The sequence below is a fragment of the Oratosquilla oratoria genome, chromosome 4, assembly GCF_046742065.1.
Source record: "Oratosquilla oratoria isolate Oo_2021 chromosome 4, ASM4674206v1, whole genome shotgun sequence".
Lineage (NCBI taxonomy): Eukaryota > Metazoa > Arthropoda > Malacostraca > Stomatopoda > Squillidae > Oratosquilla > Oratosquilla oratoria.
Genome location: NC_134780.1, coordinates 65,499,653 through 65,520,249, shown reverse-complemented (window position 1 = coordinate 65,520,249; position 20,597 = coordinate 65,499,653).

Genomic DNA, 20,597 nt, shown 5'->3' with positions numbered 1-20,597 from the left:
TGTAGAGTGTCTAGTTTTCTGAACATAGGCTTGAGATTTTGAAGATTGTTCTGTAGGCTGTGAAAAGTGTTCTGTGGGCTCAACAATTTGGTCAGCAATGATCACAGAGAGTTCCGGCGACTTATGGTCTTGCCTCAATGGTGGCTTAAAAGTGCGGTTTAAGACTTGCTCAAGGGTAGAACTCACAGGTACGTCATGGGAAAATTCAACAATATGGCGAGAGGAGCCAACGTCGAAAGTCCTGTTGAATACTTGAAGATCGATACCATAGTGGTGAGGATAAAGTTCAGAAGAAGCTGCGTCTTCTGGGAAGCGAGGTTCATCGTAAGAGTTTTCATGGTTGTTGATGTCATCAAAGTCCTCGTGAACGTACTCCAAAGTCTCGTGGGCGTTTATCGGGGGTTGATGGGCAAGAGTCGATGTTTCAGGGTCGTCGTGGGCGGAGGAAGAGTCCTCCGGCAGGTAGTAAAAGTCCTCGTCGGATATGTCCACGTGGTCATGCGCGTTGTACAAATCACTGCAAGCAAAGTACGGGGACTCGTGGGTATAACTAAGCTCCTCCTGGTTGTAGCCTGAGCCCTCATGGTTGTATGTTAAGTCCTCTTGAGCGTAGCCCGATCCTTCATAGGTGTATCGCAAAACCTCGTTGGCATAGTCTATGCCCCCATGGCCGTAGGCCAATTCCTCGTGTGCGCTACCCATTTCTTCGTCTTGGTTCTTGATAGTATTGGCAAAGTCCTTGTGGGCGTAGTCCAATTCTTCATGAGTATACTCAAAATCCTCGTAGGTGGGGGTTAAGTCCTTGCGGGTGTACAGCAAGCTTGCGTGGGCGTAGTCAGCATTCTCATTAAAATAATTCAAGTTCTTGTTGACGGAGGCCAAATAGCCGCGGGAATACTCCAAATCATCGTGGGTGTGGTCCACGTCCTCGTGGAGGCGGCCCAAGTCATCGTAGACGTGACCCAAGTTATCTTCGGCATATCCTAAGTCCTCGTTTTTGTAATACAAATTCTTGCTGGCGTAACCAGAGTCCTCAGGAATGCGTTGCAAGACTTCGTGGTTGAAATATGACTTCTCGGCATCCGTGGCGGTTTGAAACAGGACACGATCCGTCCGCTTGGTCTGATTTTCCTCGGGGAGGGCAGCAGTATGATATACAATGCCAAGTATCACAATGACACCTATTAAATATAACGCAGTGAACAGGCTGGAACGTTGCCTCAGGTCCTTCATGATGAAGCGAGGCTGCTGACAAGAAAACATTTAAACGTTCCTAATGGGTGTCCCTTCCTCGTATAGGCTATGAACTGATGGCAAACCAAGCTCATATAATTGAATCCCTGGAGTCTCCCTGCCTATATAGTCTATGTCAGCTCACAGGTGTGACCTCAGACCTACGACCACCCACTGGTGAATGTGCTCAGATTGGTCAGGGGTCACCAAACTACGACCCGCGAGGTCAGCTCATCCAGCCCGCCGATGCACTGTCCATTATTTTTTCATTCTTATTATTTTTTCTGAAACGTTTTGGTAAGTAAACATGATTGTTATATTCATTTTGTGTTTGTCTTTATTGTCCATTATATATTTTGTGTTTATGTAAATTATTGTTTTGATTATTACTATTCATATTAATAAAGGTTTATTGTATAAAATATGTACAGAGATATATACATTAATATACAATGCGGCCAACAGCTCGCCAGTGAGGGAGCTATCGTGCCCTAGTGGGTGAAAGGTGAGGGCTTGGGGAGGCTAGCAAGGAGGGGGCGACGCCCTAAGCACCCCAATCATTACGTCCATGGGCGTGTGGCGGACAAGGGGGATAGCTCTCGTTGCCCAACTGCTGAGGAGGCTACCTTCTGCAGGATGGGCGGGGGTTTGCGGCGCTGGTCGGAGGGCCTCCGTGGCCGGGTAGGACAGTAGGTAGTGCAGCAGCGGGTGGCGGCTGTGCCTTCCAAAGCGATCGCACTGTTTTTAATCATTATAAAATTCAATACAAATTTCTCCCATCAATATATAGTAATGATCTTTTACCGGTCCAGTCTAATGGTGTGGCCAACTGCATTTAGAAAGTCAGGAAGACACTGACTTCCTGCAGCATACCCCTGGCACAGATTCCGAAGGCGGTTCTGCATCTGCTGAGTCACCCTCTTCACCCGCTTCTTTGGTGGTTGCCCTCGTTGGTTTTGTATCATTTGTAGGCTACAGTCATCCCTCTGTGTGGACACTGATCGACAATTTTCGAAAAGACCAGGCTGTAGTGGCTACACAAATAATACAAAACCAACGAGGGCAACCACCAAAGAAGCGGGTGAAGAGGGTGACTCAGCAGATGCAGAACCGCCTTCGGAATCTGTGCCAGGGGTATGCTGCAGGAAGTCAGTGTCTTCCTGACTTTCTAAATGCAGTTGGCCACACCATTAGACTGGACCGGTAAAAGATCATTACTATATATTGATGGGAGAAATTTGTATTGAATTTTATAATTATTAAAAACTAAAATATGAAAGTTTGGATATTGTTTGTGTATTATTGCTGTAATAAACCTAAATATAACTAAAAAATCCTGTATATTGTTTTTTATCAAGTTCAAGAAAAGTAAAAAAAAATCTTTGGTGAGCAAGTGTCCTATTTGTCACTTCTCCGGTGAGCGATTGTCCGGTGAGCAATTATCCGGTGAGCAACTATCCGGTGAGCAATTATCCAGTGAGCAACTGTCCGTACCCGGTCGTGTCGACATTTTGACCATTCGACATTCTGTTTTTTGACGTTCTGTCGTAGACACTCCCATTGGAGGTGGTCTTCTGTACAAGGTTGATCGGTTGACCTCAGGTCAAGAGTAACAAACTCTAGAATAACCTTAATAATTTTCTTCCACATAGAAAGAATAGAAAGTAAATAGTATGTATATCTTAACACATTATATATCTGAAATCCCTTTGCAAAGCAAAAGCAATAAGGGTTATGCCCTCATAGAATATTTTATTTTAGGATAATTCAAAATTGCCATGTGAAGTCACAAGTCACAATATCTTAAAATAAGATAGACCATTATCTTCTGTAACCAAAGATGTTAAAACAAGACCACTTAAAAGCGGTACAATATGAATGGGACGGAAACGTCCGTGGTCGACGATTCCATGAGGCCTAAACATCCGGGTACGTTTTGGCCTCATGAAATTGTCAACCTCGGACGTTTCGGCCCCATTCACATATACCGCTCTTAAGTGATGCTCATTTCAAATTATTTGGCATCAAAAGGAAAGTTTTATGTTATTCATTCATAAATAAAGAAATAAATAAAAGTAAAGAAAAATATCAATAAAAATTAGCCAAAGTAGTTATGATGGTGCAATATATATATATATATATATATATATATATATATATATATATACATATATATATATATATATATATATATATATATATATAATATATATATATATATATATATATATATATATATATATATATATATATATATATATATATATATTAATTGTTGGCCTTTTGGTGTCCTAAATTTGAGGTTGACAAAAGTGGACGTGGAATAAACTTCTGACTTATTTGATTTTAAAGAACACCAGAAGACTAAATATCAAATTTTAGAAGACTAATTGTCAGAAGAATAGTTAGTGAAAGGCTAATTGTCCAGAAGACTAATTGTCAGAATACTAAATGTCCTACATCCACGGGCGGATATAGGACATTTAGCCTTCTGGTGTTCCTGATGGCTAGATTGCCATCAATGGCAGTTTGTACCATGGCAATAGGCAGGGTAAGAAGGAAGAACATACCGAAGGAACCAGCATCCTTAGATGAGGTCAACCTTGATGGCGAATGGACTGAAATAAAATATGACGATCGCTTTCTGCAATACGATAACAAAAAACGTGAAGGACGAATGATCATCTTCGCCAGTGACGAAGGCCTGAAGAAACTATCAGAGTCCAAGGGTGGTTTATGTATGGGAGGTGTCCGGACATAATCCCTCCTGGACACAATCCCCCCGGACAAAATCCCTTCGGACAATACCCCTCCTGGACAGAATCCCCCTAAGACAATATCCCCCCCCCTGGACAGAATCCCTCCTAGAGTATATGTTTATTTATGTATTTTAATATATCAATGTATTAATATATCAATGTATTAATATATCAATGTATTAATATATCAATGTATCTTAATATATCAATGTATCTTAATATATCAATGTATCTTAATATATCAATGTATCTTAATATATCAATGTATCTTAATATATCAATGTATCTTAATATATCAATGTATCTTAATATATCAATGTATCTTAATATATCAATGTATCTTAATATATCAATGTATCTTAATATATCAATGTATCTTAATATATCAATGTATCTTAATATATCAATGTATTTATATATCAATGTATTTTAATATATCAATGTATCTTAATATATCAATGTATCTTAATATATCAATGTATCTTAATATATCAATGTATCTTAATATATCAATGTATCTTAATATATCAATGTATCTTAATATATCAATGTATCTTAATATATCAATGTATCTTAATATATCAATGTATCTTAATATATCAATGTATCTTAATATATCAATGTATCTTAATATATCAATGTATCTTAATATATCAATGTATCTTAATATATCAATGTATTTATATATCAATGTATTTTAATATATATTCTCATATAATATTTGACTGTATACGTGAGTATATGTTTATTTATGTATTTTGATATATATAATATTTTCATATACGTGTGTATGGTGTAGTAGTGAAGCAAAAAACTTTTTCATAAATGACAAGCCCACCGGCTGCGCCGGGGGCCTTGGCCTGGGGCGCTTAGGCGCGGGCGCTGCGCGCCCTGGGCTACGCCCCTTTTTTGGAAAATAAAATATCAAAATCATATTGCTTTTTATTTCTTGTCAACATCTAGCTGTTCTCGCAAGTCCTTCGAGTTCTTCTTCTTCTTCGAGTTCTTCTTCGAGTTCTTCTTCGAGTTCTTCTTCGAGTTCTTCTTCGAGTTCTTCTTCGAGTTCTTCTTCGAGTTCTTCTTCGAGTTCTTCTTCGAGTTCTTCTTCGAGTTCTTCTTCGAGTTCTTCTTCGAGTTCTTCTTCGAGTTCTTCTTCGAGTTCTTCGAGTTCTTCTTCTTCGAGTTCTCCTTCTTCTTCGAGTTCTTCTTTTTCGAGTTCTTCGAGTTCTTCTTTTTCGAGTTCTTCGAGTTTTTCGATTTCTTCTTCGAGTTCTACTTCTTCTTCTTCTTCGAGTTCTTCTTCTTCCTCTTCTTCGAGTTCTTCTTCTTCTTCTTCTTCTTCGAGTTCTTCCTCTTCTTCTTCTTCGAGTTCTTCCTCTTCTTCTTCTTCGATTTCCTTCGAGTTCTTCTTCTTCTTCGAGTTCTTCTTCTTCACCGTAGTTGGCGGTGTTACCGATTTACCACCAAACGCGAAGGGTCAGTTTATTTTTTACTTATATAGATTCATTCAAACAAGTATATAAATCTCTGTATTGTATTCATTAGCACCTCGGTAAGGTAAGGTAAGGTAAGGTAATATGTTAATTGCTTTGAATGTGATGATATATAATGGGGGAGCTGCTAATCTGAATAATGTGGGGGGATTTTGTCCAGCGCGCTCAATTTTGTGAAGGGATTCTGTCCAGGAGGGATATTGTCCGGGGGGATTGTGTCCGGGAGGGATTATGTCCCGGATCCGGATAGGAACTATCAAATGGTACCAAGACTTTTTAAAAACAAATATACGTGAGAAGTGTGATATCAGATGGTTATGGATTCCTAACCACTAAAAACCAATTTACACACAAAGAAGTTTTAAATGTGATTGAGGTCCTGTGCGAACATAGCGATTATTTTCAGCATCCTGATACGGTGATGCTCGTATTTGAATTGGCAGCACACAGTGCAGTGTCTTCGGTTTTCGGCGATGATGTAGAATCTAAAGGATGCTTCTTTCATTTAACTCAGAACATGTGGAAGAAAAATCAGATATTGGTACTGTCTAATTTCTATCGTGATGATTAACAGTTTCAACTGTTTTCTAATCAAATTAGTACATCAGCTTTCTTGTCGGAGAGGGACATTATCGAAAAATTAAATCATCTCAAGGATATTGCCAATTACACAGATATGGACATTATTCAGTATTTTGATGGCACCTATGTAAATGGATCGTTGCGTTGCGTTCGTGCACCAAATGGTTTAATAAGATTCAAGTGATCGGCTCCTTTGTTTCCACCAAAATGTGGAATGTTAACTATTGAAAATAGTGACCGTACAAACAATTTGTTTGAGGCCTGGAGTTACCCTTTCTTGAAACCCGTAGGATATCCAAGGATATGTAAAAAGCAATTAGCAGCATAAAAGAGGAAAACGCCGTTGTCAGCCTTCAAATTAAACAAAATTCGTTTGGTAATGCACCAACTAAATGTGTGAGAAAGCAAAATGTGGATTTACAGACGCGTTTGTGTAGCTTGTGCTTATCCTATCAAAATAATAACATGGTCTTATCTACGTTCCTCACTAGATTTCGTCAAAATTTGAGAATTGTCTGTCTGTATATATTATAATATATTGTAATTTGGTGTCACTATCTTTCGTGCCTTTGTCATCATGTTTAATATGCCGATGATTTTATTTCCTTATGCTAATCATGTATTCTGTACTGAGCATGCTCTATCTACGTTTACCTGTAAAATTGCTTGAATTGAAAAAAAATTGAGCTTTAATTTAATGTATCAAATTAAATGTGATTATCTAAGTCTAGATAAAAATATTCTTCTAAAAACGCTGTGGAAGTCGGGGACAGGTGGTATTACGGTGACACTTTGTCCTAAAAATATTCTTGAAAAAGCGCTTGGGTAAGTCGGGGTCGGGGATTCTTCTTCTTCGCGTTCTACTTCGTGTTCTTCTTCGCGTTCTTTTTCCTCGCGTTCTTCTTCGTGCTGGGGATCCCGTGTTGGGGTTCCGCCCCGAGGCTGAGGCCGAAGGGGAAAACGAGGGATTAGAGCGCGGCTTGTTATAAATAAGATAAAATTTCATTATTCTGAATCTGTTCTTTATTATTATTTTTATCATTTGCACTCTAGGGCATAGCAGGGAAATTGATGTAAGGATTGGTGATAGTGGACATAAGAATTCAGGACATAATCCCACAGATAAAAATCACACACATCTTCAAGTTTTTTTGCAAGAAAATGTATGAAAAATATTTTTTCACGTACAAAAAGTGTCTAGTGCAGTATGCCCATGACGTTATATCGCGAAAATGAATTAAAGGACACTAATTAATACTTATGATTAAACTGACTCATTTGATCAAGTAAATTGAAATCAAGCTACGATTTATTGACATATTATACAACTGGATCAATCTTAACTGTATTGTCTTACAAGATCAAAGGACAGATTACTTGACTATTGGTTTATTGGTACATCACATATTCATTAAATATATAAAAAATGTATATCCAAATATGTATATATAAACATAAATACAGAATAAACGTCACATGTAGGATGTTGTCTGAAATAATGTTGGGCTTTGGGTTGTTATACTTTTGATATTATAACAGTACTCAAATAACTCCTCAATTAACTTATTATCAATAGGAGGATTAGAGGCTCTAGGGTACTTTGTATTACACGCCTGGTATGACGTATACAAAGTTTATTGATGTGTTGCTAAAATGACGTATACGTGTGATAGTGAATCAATTGCGTGAATGAGTTGTCCACATTTTTGTGGACGAGTTGCCCAAAGACGAGTTATCCGTTCAGCATATCAGTGAGGAATGTGAAAATTAATATCTTGAGGTCAGGTCTCCCTATTGGTGGTGGTCTTCCAAGTACAAGGATGATCGGTTGACCTCAGGTCAAGAGTAACAAACTCTGGAATAACGTTAATCTTTTCCTTTCACATAGAATAGAAGGTAAAAAATGTGTTTATCTTAACACATTATATAACTGAAAGACTGACATTCACTTGCAAAGCAAAACCATGTTTTCTTAGAAGTGAAAATGTATCTGAAATCCAATAAGGGTTATGCACTCATAATAGATTTTACTTTAGGATAATTTTGAAATTACCTTGTGAAGTCACAATATCTTAAGATAAGATAGAAAATTCTGTTCTGTAACCAAAGAAGTTGAAACAATAAAACGATATTCAGTTCACATGTTCAAATCAAATAATGTATTTTACCCTATATCAGTACCTGGTCGCCATCTGTAATGGCATATAGTAATTAAGCCGATTTTCGAATATAAAATAGAATAAATGAATAAATAAAATAGAATAAGGTACCTCTGACTCCAATTACTATATGCCATTACAGATGGCGACCAGGTACTGATATAGGGTAAAATACATTATTTGATTTAACTTCTGATTTTAAGGACCATTGTATCCAATTTATTAAACAATTACCTATGGGTGAACATGTGAACTGAAGTCGTTGTATTGTTCTGTCTGATTCCTTTGATTAAAATTTTCTATAGAGAATTAATAATTCCTTTGATCAATTGTTTTATCTGATTCCTTTGATTAACAATTTCTATATATAATTAATTATTTCTTTGATCTACCATACTACCATAATCCTGAATGAAAAAGTCCTCTAATGATATTTTCTATAGGATTCTATACTCTACATTTTGTTTACAATGTCATTCCCAAATGTCCTCATCATAACACTTATCATTTGTATGGATGATTTGATATCGTTACTGATAATTACGCAGAGATCTTTTTCACTAGCTTTTGTTAACGAATTTCCAAATATCTTGTAATCGTACTTACTGTTATTGTTACCTATGTGCATTACCTTGCATTTACTTGTGTTAAATTTCATTAGCCAATTTCAGACCATTGCTATAATTTATCTAAATCTTCATTCCGGAAATTATAATTATTCCCATAAACTTGATAATTTAATATTATAACCTTCTAAGTAGTACAAACAGCACAATATGCATGGAGGTATTTTGGTCATTTTTGGAGGTATTCTGGGTGAAGATATTTTGGGTGTGGGATTTTGGCCGGAGGTATTTTGGGCGCCTTCCTCTTAAGTCATGTGTTATTTCAACTTATTTGGCACCAAAAGGAATTTTGTATTATATTCATTCATAAATAAATGAATAAATAAAAGTAAAGAAAAATAAAAATAAATCAAAGCAGTTATGTTGGTGCTTCAAAAATGAATAAATAAAAATAATTATTGGGATTTTGTTATGCTAAATTTGAAGTAGACAAAAGTAGACGTGGAATAAATTTCTAACTTATTTGATTTTAAAGAACATCAAAAGACTAAATGTCTATTTTTAGAAGACTTATTGTCAGAAGACTAACTAGTGGAAGACCAATTGTCCAGAAAACTAATTGTCAGAAGTCTAAATGTCCTACATCCGCTTCAAATCATATATGAAAAATGTCCTACCAGAAAAAAGACCCGATATATATATATATATATATATATATATATATATATATATATATATATATATATATATATATATATTATTGCAGAGTTTTTTTATCTGCCTTTTCTTTTTCTCTGAGAACCTTTTTCCCTTCCACGGGAAGTTGTCTTATAATGTCACCATATGACATTGTTTTGTAAGTTACTTTGGGCATGGCTTTACCAAAGTTAAAAACTGGCCAGAACGCGTTTTCACACTACTTAGTGCTTCATCAGTGGCTAGACTGTGAATATCTGATTGATTTTTTTTTCTTCTTCTTTCTTTCTTTTGTTCCAGCGGCCCTTACCGATTTTGGGACTGGCTTTAAAATTACCATGTAATGTGTGTTTGCCATGTAATATGTGTAATATGTGTTTATCGTGTGTGTTGTCTTTTAATATATATATTTTTTTCATAATTCTCGTCTTTTTGATATTGTCATTATTATTTTATGCACACATATATATGTATATACATTTATATATACATACATACACACACACATATACATGTACTGTATATATGTAAGTGGAGGATTGGCGGGTAGGGTGGAGGGGTTTAGGGTTCGGAGATTATCAGTTTTACAGTAGAGATACTACTGGGGAGGAGCAGATGAGGTGGGTCGTGAAGACCAGCTGTCTTCGTCCGGCGTCTGTGAGGCTGTTTTCCACCAGGTGTTCAAGAGCTGTAGCAGGGTCACCAAGGAGGTTTCGGATGAGGCTATGATGTTGTTCTAGGTCGGGGGAGGGGCCATTAGATATCGCCTCTGTGCCACACGAGCAGATGGAGAGTGTGAACTGGGTCCGCCAATGAATTGTCCGAACCCGCGATACCATGGCCGGGGTGTCGGGGGGCAGCGAGGAAAGACTGGAATCGTTGGCCTCGAGGTAGGTCTTTGTGGGCCATCCCCGGGAAACATGAGTGGCCGCATATTCTGCCTTCCACAGGTCCCAGGCGGCCCGATCCATCACCCGATGTGGATCACTTGCCGTGAGCTGTATGGGTATAGCTTCTTCCTCGGGAGCGCTCCCGAGGCGGGCAGCCCTGTTAGCCCTTTCGTTGCCCTGGAGTCCCACATGAGAGGGGACCCACTGGTACTGGAGGCATACACCCATTTGGGCCGCCTCTGCCGAGAGACGCAGTATGTCATTTAAGACGTCCGAGTCTTGTAGTGTACTGGGCGCCCTGCAGGATAACCAGGCTAGAACGGGAGTCCGACGGGACTGACTTGTGGTGGTTTCTGAGGAAAGGCGATGATTTTTATCAGGGCCTCCCGAATGGCAACAAGTTCGGCCATGAGGATGGTGGTGGGGGGAAGCCTTATGGAGAAAGTCTCTCTAGTGGACTGCAGATAGAAGCCAGCTCCTGTGCGACCGTCTTCAAGTACAGAGCCATCCGTATATACTAGAAAATCCCCAGCATAATGTTCTGCTAGGAATTTCTTAGTGTTTTCGAGCAACAGATGGTGGCTTGCCTGGCGGCCTAGTCCATAGACTTCGGTCCTTACTTCAGGTGGTGAATAGGTCCAGGGAGGAAAGGGGTCTTGCTGATTTTGGGCCACTAAGCGGCGATCACCAGGTTGTAGTCCAGCTTGGAGGCAGATATCCTTGACGGAGATAGGAAGACCGCATACGGGTTCCGTCGGTGGGGCCGCGACCCATCCCTCGGAAAGTTCCTCGTCAGTCGAGTTCGGTACTCTGGCTGCACTGAAGAGGTATCGGCAGGCGTCCCTTTTGATACGGCGCCATAGTGGCAGGATGCCAGCTTCACTGTACACCTGCTCGTGAGGGACCGACCGCGGGAGACCGAGTCCCACTCGGAGTGCTTGACACTCAATTTGGGTCATCTTGTGCACTGCATCCCTTGACAGGTCATGTAGCACTGCCGCCCCAAAGAGGAGCCTTGACCGCACTAGACTCTGAACGATGGGGACAAGAGTTTTGCGGTGTTGGCCCCAGGGTTCGTGCCGGATGGCTCTGACAAAGTTGAGGGCCCGTCGTGCATTGAGTGTAACATGCTGGATGTGTTGAGACCATCTGTCATCTCTCTGGAATGTAACCCCTAGGTACCGGACGGACTTCACAGGTCTTACAGGTGTTCCACAGATCTTGATGTGGTTCCATTCCGGGTATGTGCCACTGTTGAATCCTATCCGGTGGACAGGCATATAGGTTGTCTTGGCTAGCGAAAGCGAGAAACCCAGGCTTGTAAGTTGGGTTACTACCAGATCGATCTGGCTCTGGAAGTGACGAAGTTCGGCTCTGTGCTGAGTTGGGTCCCCCTTTGGTCGCCGGTGCCTTGTTTTCCTCCATAGTGCTATGTCGTCAGCATAGGCAGTGACGATCGTGTCCCCTCTCACCCCTTTCCCCACATCTGCAATGAGCAACGTGAAAAGGAGGGGGGCTACAACTGAACCTTGGGGGACCCCCATGTCGATGGCTGCCTTAGTACTGAGAGCCCCTTCTCTCCTTACCGAGATGGAACGGCCAGAGAGAAAGGAGCAGGCGAATCTGTATATGGCTGGGGAGACCCCGAGTGATTTCAGCTTACTCAAAAGCTTGGCGTGCCAGACGGTGTCAAAGGCCTTGGCGATGTCGAGGAAGCACGTATGCAGTACCCTTTTTTGCCTCTGGGCCCTGCGGATATGCTCAGATAGCCGCATGACGTGGTCTGTGACACTCCTCCCTTTCCTGAACCCAGCCTGGTGTTTTGGAAGTGCCCCTCTGGAGTCGACGAAGTCCTTTAGGCGATTTAGCCTAAAGGACTTCGTCGACTCCATAGATGTTTTTATGTATACTGATGCGTCGTAAGTGCCTTCATTTCTCTGTTTTACTAATGTATCTAAGAAGGGAAGGGACCCATCTATGCTGTGCTCAATTGTAAAATTGATACCAGATGTCTCTATTAATCGTTCTTTTAGATCGTCTATTTGTTGGCAATTTTCAGCTTTGACGAAAAATATCGTCCATATATCTGCATTGCCAAACCGATGGTGTTGCAATGGGATCACCACTCGGAGTACTTTTTGCTAACTTTTTTATGGATAGCATCGAAAATGAAATTTTCGCAAATCTGCAAAAACCTTACATTTACTGCAGATATATAGACGATATTTTCGTCAAAGCTGAAAATTGCCAACAAATAGACGATCTAAAAGAACGATTAATAGAGACATCTGGTATCAATTTTACAATTGAGCACAGCATAGATGGGTCCCTTCCCTTCTTAGATACATTAATAAAACAGAGAAATGAAGGCACTTACGACACATCAGTATACATAAAAACATCTAATTCAGGACATTGCCTAAATGGGACTAGCGAATGTTCCCAAAGGTACAAAGATTCTACAATCAGTGCCTATATTAGAAGATCTCTTATTCACTGTAATAATTGGGAAACAGTACATAATGAGTTAGAAAGAGCTTCTCAGACCCTTATAAATAATGAATTCGCCAATAAGGATATAGAGCGAATCACAAAAAAAAACTCTAGACAAATGGTACCTGGACAAAAACCACCAGGACAAAATCCCACAGGACATTAACGCCAAAAACCTGATAAAATTTACTATAAGTCCTTCTTCTCCACAGCCTATAAAGAAGATGAAAGGGTTATGCAACAAATTATTAAAAGAAATATTAAACCTAAAGAAGAAAACTCTAAAGTACAACTGATTATATATTATCAAAATAAAAAGACATCCCAACTGCTACTAAAAAATGATATAAGACGAAGTAAAAGTGACCTTCATAGAACTCACGTCATATATAGGTACACCTGTAAACTTGGGAACTGTGCATCCCAACCTTCAAACTATATTGGCATGACAACAATGAAGCTCTCACGCCGGTTATCATACCACTTCTCTTCAGGAGCTCCCAGAAACCACCATCATTCTGCTCACAAAAGAAATTAAAAAAAAGAAACTCTAGTAGAAAACACAGAAGTGAAAGCAACAAATCAAGACCATAGAAGACATCCTACACTCGAGGCTCTCTATATTAAAGAAATCCCAATCTTAATATACATACTAGGGATTTAGAGGCCCTCCCTAGCGTAAGGAGATCTAAGCTCCCTGACAGAAGGTACAATACTGATGACGTCACACAACAGCCGACCAATGAGGAAGTAGAATAGTTCGGGAGTCCCAGTCCAGCCCACTAGCCAATCAGAAGCCTCAAAATGAAATATCAGACCTACATTAATAGTATATAAACACAAAAATTCAAGCCTCGGTGTATGGGTGGACAAGTGGCTGTCCTTTACAGCCCACGCCACCTACCTGAGGGAAAGGGCCCAGGCTAGGTTGAACGTAATGCGAGCCATGACACGACCCACAGCGGGGACCACTTTCTCCGTCCTCCGACTGTACTTCATATTTTCAGTGCGCTCCCTGGTGGACTACAGCGCCCCAGTCCTCATATCGCTCTCCCGTAGCCAACAGGAGCGGCTCGAGGTGCTGCAAAACACCGCTATGAGGACGATGCTGGGAGCTCCGAGATGGACCAGTGCGTGCGTCATGCAGAACGAGACCCGCCTGGTGCCAATGTCAAATTACAGGGCTATACGTAATCCTACAAGACCTATGCGAAATTAACTCCACAAAAAGGGATCCTCAGCTCCGTTCACTTCAACCTCCTGATGGATCAGCTGATTAGCCTACCATTCACGGCTGGCACAATACTCCTTAGCTACGCCGACGACCTACTCCTCGTCGTCACCGGACACGGAAACCTGATAGCCAAATCATAGGAGGCCCTCAACCTCCTGAGCGAGAAAAGCGAGGGGCTGGGACTAAATATTTCAGCCAAAAACCCCAAGGCCATGTTCAAGGAACCAGCACCAAACACGCCCAGGAAGTGAGGCTGAACTGGACGCAGGCCTACCAGTACCTCGGGGTATGGCTAGATCACAGGCTGACCATTGCCCGTCAGGTACTTTAGGGATAGGACACAAGCGAAGACCACAGTAACGAGGGCCATGACAAGACCGGGGGCAGGGACGTCCTACGCCGTCTTGCGACCCTACTACGTCCAGGCCGTCCGGTCCCTAGTCGATTACAGCGCGCCTGTTCTCGTCGCGCTCAGCGACGGTCAGTGGGAGAAGGTCGAAGTCATTCAGAACCAGGCTAAGAGTACCATGTTTGGAGCGGCCAGGTGGGCCAGCGCCTGTGTACTACAGAGCGAGACTCGGCCGGTCCCCCTCACCATTAGATCTCAACAGATCGTGGCCTTCAGGGTGGCCAAGATCCTCCTACAGGGTGGCCAAGATCCTCCTACAGGACAGAAAGACGGCATTGCACACCAGGCTTAGTAGGATCTTACCGCACGATAGGACCCTCTTTATCACTAACACGTGGATCTATAGAGTCGCCGACGCAGCCAAAACTTTTATGGACTCCACACAGTTCCTATGAACGCCCTACCAACCTACCATGGCACATTAAGAACCACCCCATGGGAGCAACCGCCTGATGAGGTGAATTATACGTCCTTCCCTGCACCAAAGGGTATGTGTTCCTTGGAGGAGTTACGCAACCTCGTACTTGTGACCATTGCACAGGCCTGGGACCCTGGCAGCGCGGTGTACTTTACGGATGGATTCGTTGACCGCAGTGGTCACGGGAGAGGCCCTCTCATGTAGGACATCTGACCACTGCTCCACCTTCCAAACGGAAGTGGTCGCCATCCAGCACGCCCTACAGCATGCCACCATCCACCGCGAGGTAACAAAGGATTACAAATGCCGACAGGAGACCTTTTGGACCATAATTAGGTCTGATGCGGAAAACTATAATAATAATAGATAAATAAAATAAAAATTATAATGATATAAATAATGAAAAAATATAAATGCATAGGTATAGTTAAATAATAAACAAATAGGTGAATAGTAAAAATAATAAATTGACATAACTAACAATAAATAGAAATCAAGCAGATAATAATAAATAAATTAGATAATACAAAACAAATGACAGTCATTACAGCATATTGCATTGGTGTTTATACGGTGAAATGATGACCATTAACCCCGACTCCAGGGGCGCTCTACAAGTACTTCAGCAGGCACGACCAACCCAAGACATCACCCTCATCACGACCACACAGTCTCATCCAGAGCCTGGCAACCGCGGGGAAATGGGTGAGGCTCAACAGGATCCCCACCCACGTTGGAATAAGGGGGAAATGAGGACGTACATGCGGCGGCACGAGCAGCTTCAGCCCTCCGAGCTGTCAGCCACCATGTCCCAATGTCCTTAGGACATATCAAGACACTGGTAAGACGCACCGCAGCCCGTGATGTTCATTTGCATCACCGGGAACTCGAGGCTACCAAGTACCAGGCTACCTGGTATGCCCTGGACACCGATTACCAAAGTCTAGGCAGCCCCAGAGATCTAAGGAGAGTGGAAGAAGTCGCGCTACATCATCTCCGGCTGAGCCATTACTCCAGAGAAGAGCAATGACCTACTCACCCACTACCTACTTTATTGCTCTGCCACTAACAGCTTAAGGCAGACCGTTCCGCAGCTCGGGGAGATCCAACCTGATATCAGCCAGCGAGGTAACAAGAGCAGTGAAACTCCTCTGGACAGCGAAACGGTACCTGAGCACGCTGCTGAGGGTGGTGCAAGTTGCTCCACCACCTCGATAGACCACGCGAGGAAATCAACGTCCCTGGGTAGTGTTCCATAGCCACCCAAACCAACGGCAGGCTCAACCATAGCTCGTATAAAAAAAAAAAATCATCAGTGTACCAGGGCGTCATACCACAACGAACCGGATAACTCCATCGACGGAATAAATAAAGCTTTTACCACCACGATCCTCGCAGCAGCACAACACACCATCCCCCTGGTTAAACCAGGAAGAGATAGACGGGGCCACCCATGGTGAACTGATGCTTGCTTAACAGCCGTACAAGAATAGAGAAGGACCTACAATTGTTACTTGAAGAAATGGATAGAAGATGCTTTCGTTTCCATGAAGAAAGCCAACGCAGAGTGCAAGAGGACCATTGCCTACCCAAACTGGACTTCTGAAGGAAGAGTGAGGATGACGGGACGGACTTTACAGCTGCATAGTCCAAATGTGGACGGACTAACGATTTATATAGCTTGTTAATGAGTGATGGACTTTTCAGGTCAAAGGATCGCGCAATCAGTCCTAAAATCTTATTTGTTTTCTCAGAGGCTGTAATATACTGCTTAGATTATTTGAGATCGTTAGTGATAATTACGTCGAGATCCTTTCCACTATCCATTTTTGTTAAAGAATTTCCAAATAACTTGTAATCGTACTTACTTTTATTTTTACCAATGTGCATTACCTTGCATTTACTTGTGTTAAATTTCATTAGCCATTTTTCAGACCATTGCTGTAATTGATCTCAATTTTCTTGAATGTCTATTTGGTTTAAGTGATCATTTGCCATTCCGCACAGTCTTGTATCAACAGATTTAGAAACAGTAGATTTTAGTCCGTGGTCTATATCATTTATATATACTATGAAGAGAAGTGGCCCAAGAACGGAACCTTAAGGAACGCCACTCGTAACATTTTTCCATCCAGAAGTATTTCCATTTAAAACAACTCTGTTTTCGATCATTCAACCAATTAGTAGTCCAACTTAATGGGCTAGCACTTATTCCGTGTGAAGCTAGTTTAGTAAGTAGTCTTTTTTGGGGGACTGTATCAAAAGCTTTTGCAAAGTTTAGATATATTAAATCTATATTGTTCCTTTTTTCATAATTCGAGATAACTTGGGTTGTAGAATTCGAGTAAGTTAGTCATACAAGAACGTTTCCGTTTGAAACAATGCTGGTATCATTTATCAAACAGTTACTTTCTAGATTATGTTCGATAGCATCTCTGATGATAGTTTCCATCATTTTTCCTACTATTGAAGTCAAGCTTATAGGCCTGTAGTTACTTGGATTCTTTTGTCACCTTTTTTGAATATGGGAGTAAGTTAGCTAGCTTCCATTCTCTTGGGACATCTCCGGGTATGATGGATTTCTTGAAAATAATTTCTATTTATAATCTCATTTTCTTTGAGATTTTTGGATGCCAACCGTCAGGCCCTGGTGTTTTATTAACTTTGATTTTCTCTATACACCTTTTAATTTTTTCTTATGTTATATTTACCATAGTAAGTTTACCCTAGTCTTTTCATATGTTTCAGTTTGGAGTTCACTTTGAAGTGTTTCGTTTACAAATACTGAGCTAAAATCATTGTTTAAGATGTCACATCCCTTCATTTGAATATTCACGTTGACCGTCAGCAGATAATAGTGGACCAATGTGATTCCTAACAACCTTTTTATCTCTAATGTAACTATAGAATTCTTTGGGATTCTCTTTGGATTTATCGGCGATATTCATTTCGTCTTGTCGTTTTTTTTTTTAATCTCTGTATAACTGATAGTCATTAGCTGCATCTGAGCACTTGTATTTCTTATAAGCCTGTCTCTTTTTAGCAATACTTCTTTCAGCTTTGTCAAGCCATTTTGGGCGAGCCTGATTTGGGGGACGTGTGTCCCTAAAAGGATGTAAGTATGAATCATTTTAGCAAACGTTTTTTGAAATATTTCCCACATCTGATCTACAGGCACTTAAGTTTGCCTCTCAATCTCTAAGCTGAAGCTCCTGACGTAGTCCTATGAACTGAGCTTTACTGAAATCGGGTATTTTAGGAACACAAGTATCTATTTTTTTTTTTTTTTGTAGTTTGAATCTAAATTGTGATCGTTACTTGCATCAGTTTCACCAAATTCTACATCGATTATTATCATGCTTTCGCGGCTAGTGATCAATAGATCGAGTAAGTTTTCATATCTTGTGGGCTCTTACATGTTGAACTAAGTAATTGTCACCGGAAAAATCTATCAAGCGACTACCTATATGGCCATGTTCAAGGGACATCCAATCAATGTCAGTAAAATTGAAATCACCCATTATCAATAAGTCCCGGTTGCAGAAACTAGACAGTTCTTGAAACAACAGTTTGTCGTCTTCTACTGATAATACAGCTACATTAATTCTTTGTCCATTTGTTTGGGTTAATTCTACCCACAAACTATCATATGCATCCTGTTTCACTTTCTCTAAAACACAAGCATGGACATTGTTTTTAACGTACAACAGAACACCCCTACCTTTCTTGTAGTTTCTATCCTGATGAAAGTGTGTAAATCCCGCAATATCAAGTTCAGCTTCAAACTCTTACCCTTTAACCATGTCTCGATTATTCCTATCATATCGAGATTTTCGCTTTTGACATACGCCTGTATTTCTATTTGACACGTTTTGAGTTTCAATATCATGCCTTAAACTATAAATTTGTTCTTTATTGACATCTTGCTCTATATTGATATTTGGTCCTTCATTGACATGCAATGCCTCATTAAGGGATATCAGATGGTCTGATAGAAAAATATTGATATTTTTTTATATATCGACTTGATATTTTTACCTTATAATCAAATTATTATTTTCTATATTCCATGAGCATTTTAACGATGTATATCCGTCTCTTCATCCGTCAGTCCGTATGATGTCATTGGTGACGTCACAAATGTTTTCCGATCTTAATATGCCTGTGCATGTACCTCAAATACCATACAAACATCCTGTAATCTCGTTTTTTCCTAAAATCTTAATAGATCAAGATATACATAGGTCATAAAATGCATGACTGTGACGTCACACCGATAGCGGTTTCTTTTTCGATAAAATTCCTTCTAGCAATATTATTTATAATTTTAACAATTTATCAAAACTTACACGAGAAAGGCACAACATTCATGTGTTAGCATGGTAAGTTTGAAGAAAATTTGAATATTTTTCGAAATTTGCCAAATATTTGAAGCCGAAAAAAAACTTTGTTTTGAGTAATCGTGCTTCAAAGTTGTCAGTAAGATGTCTGAAATTTTTCGTGCAACATACTTTGGTTTTGTACGTTACGACTGGAATTATTTTCTAATATAACATTAAAAAAATTCTATATACAAATTATACTCAAAGTCATTGTTTATAATGATATTTGAAATAGAAATAATCCTTTTTCACTTACTTTAGTATCTGTTGAATGTTGCAATGGTGAGTTGTTTTTTCTCTCTTCTTCTTTTCTGTGCATTGATTAGCTTTTATGGGTAAAAGCCTCACTGCTGGGGTGCCGTCATAGTGTCAAACCATTGATAAGGGTTATTTTTAATCAGCAATGGGCACCTTCCCTTATTATCAAATAAAGTGAATGCCACCCATTGCAAAAGATTCCTTTAATCAAAAAGCACAAATTTTTGCCCGAGTCTGTACGACAACCAAGAGAAAAATATGTCAACTACCACTAGATTTTCACACAGAAAACAAAGGGAAATATCGAGAAAAAGAAACGCAGAAAAGAGCTGTATTTCGCCACGTGTAGGGTTCATTCTTGCATGTGGCTAATACGCCCATTGTCCCTTTAAACCTACTTAGCACATGTTAGCGAGCGCCAATAGCTAAAATTAACTTTAAATTAACGTATTTTTGAAGTGTTGGAATCCAAATCCATGCAAAATGAAATTTCAAGAAAAAAAAAAAAAAAAGGCTTCCCAGACCGTTAGGTCCCCCTTAACATTTCCCCCATCACGGACATCTGGTAGCTCACGGTTATCCGATCTATTTTGTACACTTTGCTCCCTACGTCACCGTGTTTCACACCGGCCTCCCGTCTGTTCGCCATCCCATCCTAAAATTATATTTTGTCCTCCACTATCATTACATCACATCGGGATATTTTGTCCTCCACTATCATTACATCCCATCGTGATATTTTGTCCTCCACTGTCATTACATCCCATCGTGATATTTTGTCCTTCATTAACATTCTGTCCGGCATACCTTCCTGAAATTATATTTTGCCCTCCGCTGACATTATATCCTACCGTGATATTTTGCCCTCCACCATCATTACATCCTATCGTGATATTTTGTCCTCCACTATCATTACATCTCATCGTGATCTTTTGTCATCCAGTCACTACATCCCATCGTGATATTTTGTCCTTTGACATTACATCCTAATGTAACATTTCGTCCTCTACCGACATTATATCCTA